This window comes from Thunnus albacares, chromosome 6 (genome assembly GCF_914725855.1).
Source record: "Thunnus albacares chromosome 6, fThuAlb1.1, whole genome shotgun sequence".
Lineage (NCBI taxonomy): Eukaryota > Metazoa > Chordata > Actinopteri > Scombriformes > Scombridae > Thunnus > Thunnus albacares.
In genome coordinates, this window is record NC_058111.1 from 29232788 (window position 1) to 29237419 (window position 4632).

The 4632-nt window shown below is 39.3% G+C and overlaps 1 long non-coding RNA gene across 1 annotated transcript; it reads left to right on the top strand.

Annotated features, from left to right (window-relative positions):
* The first annotated feature begins 807 nt into the window (after positions 1-807).
* Positions 808-2651, top strand: LOC122984628. The gene is made up of 3 exons (XR_006403938.1): positions 808-1090; positions 1565-1768; positions 2073-2651. It is a non-coding gene; the product is annotated as an uncharacterized LOC122984628 (long non-coding RNA).
* Positions 2652-4632: the final 1981 nt, after the last annotated feature.

The window sequence follows — 4632 nt, forward strand, 5'->3', positions numbered from 1 at the left end:
GTAGCAAAGCTTAGCAAAAGTAGCAAGACTATCGTTCTTGATGAATGTTTTTCTTAGAGCCTCATATCTCTCTGGGTTTACAGCAGCAAGTTCTGCAATAGTCACTTGTTCACTATGGCGTTACGGTCGACATGCTCTATTCCTCTATTGCATAAACAAGAAGTCACAGGCATAATACAGTTTGGACCAGTCTAGTCCAAATTGTGCCACTGTAGTTGAGGTCAAGTAAAAAAATAGTCATGACACAATTATAATAGTCTCATGACAGTCAGTGTCAAAACCAACCACATATGACTGAATGTAATGTAATGTTAACATATAAAGCTAAATAGTCTCTTTAAGACATAATTATGTTGTCTTGGTTAATGTCAAGTTAGACGTCACAAACAATATCAACTTTGCATTAAAAATGATATAATTGACCGAATGACACTTAATGGCAAGTCATAAACATTCAGAAAGATTCCCTCATGTTCATGACAAGTATCATGTCATGGTTATGACAAATGTCATGTCTTATGCACACATGTTACCACTTATTCTAGCAAGCTCATCATTGTGTTCATCATTGGCCTCAGTTAACTTGACTGGCTCCACCCTCCCACAGGCTGTAGTCTGAGAAGACTTGTTTTCCATATCTTCATCCACACTGCTTATTACTTCTAGGAAGACAAAGACATCGTGGAAAGACACATAACTATGGAAGAGGATTAGGGCCACATGTGAAAAATGTATTTGAGTTCTGAGTTTTCACAGAATTCTGACTTTAAACTATCCATATTGTGATATGCTCAGACTACATCTTGTCTGGTAGACAGTAACGTTACTGTTGCAGTTAACTAATGGATGACAAGACTATCACACGCTGTTCAATACCAGTGTTGTGTTTACAGTATAAGTTATGGAAGACTAAAGTGATTTTGGGCCTAATGTAACCCCAAATCGCCTACCTAATACTGTTTTATGTTCCACCAGGATGTGCCGTCACAGAAGCCATCGGGGAGAGCTGTAAAAAAGTCCATCAGATCAGGGTCATTTTTTGAGAGGAGTAGAATAAGTCTAAACACCTGGCTAATGTGTATATATACAGGTACCTAAGATGTGAGCTGTTGATTTATATGCTTGATGCTAATGTAAATGTTTATATTTCTCAGAAAGACATTGTGGTAATATATTAAGTTGAGATTTAGTCAAAACTCCATTTGCGTTGTCATGTCATCTTTTAATGAACGACCTCAAGACAGAACTCTTCCTCTACAGAGCAGTGGCTTTGTCCTTGATTTTTTTTTTTGTGATTAACAAGATTTGAAGGTTTATGCAGTATGTCAGAGCATTGAATGCATTTTATATTCATCATCAACACATATTAACTTGGCTTTATGTCACATCCTACTGAAGTAAAATGAAGGGAAAAAAACATCCCTCAAAGTGACATGACAATAAAAGACTGCTCTGAGTAACAATTTTAAAGCGTAATAGTTTCTTGATTTAGACTATTAATCAACTCATGGTTTTACCTTTTCTTTTTTCTTTTCTTTTTTTTTTTTTTTTGATGTTTTCACAGATTTTTCCAAGGGTTGAGGCTGTGCCAAACTGACATGTTGCAGGACGGGAATTCATAAAGTACACACACACTGTCCAAAATGAGCAAGAAACTGTGAAATGTCTGCATCCTGCAATGAAGAGAAAGAGTAGGAAGACAAGACAGCAGCTTGATCCTCATGAATTTGTGATGATAGATGAAAGCAACTTCTGCCATAAACGGAAGGTATTTGTTCTCTTATGATATAATTTGATTTACTACTACTATTTTTATATTATACTTAGGACTTTGAAAGCTTAGTGTGCAACTGTCATACATTTGAAATGATACATTTTCACGATATTGCCATTAGTAGGTGGTATCTCTCATTTAACTACTGGTCTGATGCTATACCCCCATATATGTGGATGGCAAGACCTGTGGTAATTTTCTGTGATGAGCAGTAAGTAAACGGTGTCGCTTTTCAATATGTATTTGTGCCTTTTTTGATTCTGACATGTTCTGATCCTTGTAAATTATTTTTTAACAGTATGGCCGAAGGCGATACGGCAAGACATGCAGGAGATGAAAGTGGGTTTTCGGAATGCTAGGCATCAAAGGAGAAAGAGGGCTGCCAGTTCTCAGACTTGTGAAGAAACGCTCTCGGTGCCATCTGCTCCCAGTCATCAGAAGACATGTTTGTCGGGGATCAACAATTATAAGTGATCAGTGGCGGGCATACATGGGTGCACTTGCCACTGCTGGGTACACCCATTTCTCTGTGAACCACAGGAGGAGCTTTATTGATCCTAACAGTGGAGGACATACTCAGAACACTGAGAGGGCTGGGGGATTTACAAATCCAAATATGGCAACTGAGAGGAAACAGGAATGAGTCTCTTTTGAAGGAGCACTTGACATTTATTGAATGGACATATCGGCAAGGCTGTAGGCACGAGTATGGTCCTTTGGGACGTTTACTGAAGGACATATGTCAACAGTTTACAGAGTAATGAAATGAGAAAGAAAAATTAGGTGTTAATGTATCAGAAAATTGATTATCAGTTATAACCAATACTGTTAAGGAGGGCTGCAACTAACGATTATTTTCATTATCGATTCATCTGTCAATTATTTTCTCGATTAATCAATTAGTTGTTTGGTCCACAGAATGTCAGAAAATGGTGAAAAATGTCGATCACTGTTTCCCAAAACCCAAGATGACATCTTCAAACGTCTTGTTTTGTCCACAACCCAAAGATATTCAGTTTACTGTCATAGAGGCAGTGTTTCCCCTATATTCATTCAGCACACTGCCACTGCAAAATTATAAGCACTGCTGCTAAAATTTCACAGGGCCATTAATATCAATGGACTACTAATGATGACACTGTGCAAGTGAACTCCCTACATTATTGTGGGGTGAGGTCATCCTCCCTCTCTCCATTCTTCAAAGGACATCAACATGAAAGGTACAAGAGTAGCATAGCTCCGTTACGGAATAGGGCAGTGCGTAATGTGTGTGTATGTAGTGAGTGTGTAAATGAGTGTGTGTAGTTGAGTGAGTGCAGAGAGCGAGTGGCAGAAAAGTGTAATTTGAGCGGAGGAGAGTAAGTTGTCAATGTGGCAGTAAATGTACAGTACAGTGTGTCAGTTAATAAATGCTGCAGCTTCTCAAGACCAACAAAATACTCGTCTATCGAGGGGGGTTAGCCTCAAAGTTAGCATCAATGCATTAGCCTAACTTGACCAGGCTCACTTAAGGTGGACTGACTTTTAAGGTGGACCAGCTGTTCTCATTTTAGTGTCAATCTCAGCCGCTCTTTAACAGAGAACAGAGAATTGTCTGGCTGATGAGGGTCTAGAGTTTTTGATAAGCCCCCCCAGCCCATTGTTGAACATAATTGCTGACCCCTGCAGTAAGAGTTCTCATCCTTGTCACTGCATTACTACGTGGTAGTTGTTCAAGGCACCTGCACATTCAGGGATGAAATTGAGTGGGATAGCATGAACCTCCCATTCACTGTGTGTATTTTGAAGCAGATGTAGAATTAAGGGGGCTACAGACTCCTACACAGTATGTGAAAACAGTTTTATAAAGTCTTCTGTGGCTCTGAAGCCCTTGGTGATGTCATCAAGGTTATCTCGGTACTGCGTCGGAGACTACAAATTTTTAACAGAAGATCAGTATTACAGACGGGAGACATAGAGTATGAAAGACGTGTGTGTTTACCAGACAGGGACAGTCTAGAGCAAGACTATTGTTGCATTATGGGAAATGTGGGATATTGTGCTTTTGGAGTTTAACTCCGCCTAAGGACTATGGGTCAGGGATATCTTGGCTTCTTCTGCATGGATTTTGATTCTTGCAAAACTAAATCACTGCAGTGCCTCTTTGACAAGACAACATTTTTATAATAACAAATTCAACCGTCCATCTGTCATTCATGTGCGGTGGAGGTTGGCGCTCTGAGTGCTTTGCCGTTCTTACATTCTATTGCCTTTTAACTTTAACAACAATCAGATTGGCATCGGTGGCTCTGAGGTGCTGGTGTCTTCTGTATAGATTGCTGAAACCATTTGTTCCCCTGTTCACAGATGATGGATGTTAACGTTAACGCATGCATTTTCACACATCATTTACCGAAAAGATTACAACTGAAACTCTGAACAATGCCAGATGCAACATGTTTTAACAGACTCCCTCTGCACACAGGAATGTCCTGTAAAATGTATAAATGAATAAAAAGAGACATGAACATATTTTGGCAAATACTGCACATTCGCAAATATTTTTTCTGTTAAATTTTTTTTCCCTATCTACTATCTTAAAATAAAGAATATGTCAACTTGTAGGAGGATTAGAGTAAGATGCTTATATGAATCATCTGGCTTTCAGTTGGTTTCCTCAGTTGCTGGGAGCAATAGACCCATAAAACTCATATAGGTCACCCGAGCAGAGCTTTAAGAAACAGCCTTTCCTGGAGATCTGGCAGGAGATCAATTAGTCACCAGCATAATGCTGTAAAGGTGAAAGCACCGTTATTCTGCCGTTCAGAGGAACGTTTCCAAGAACAAAATCTCACCGTGCTTTGTCATCACCCGCCTCC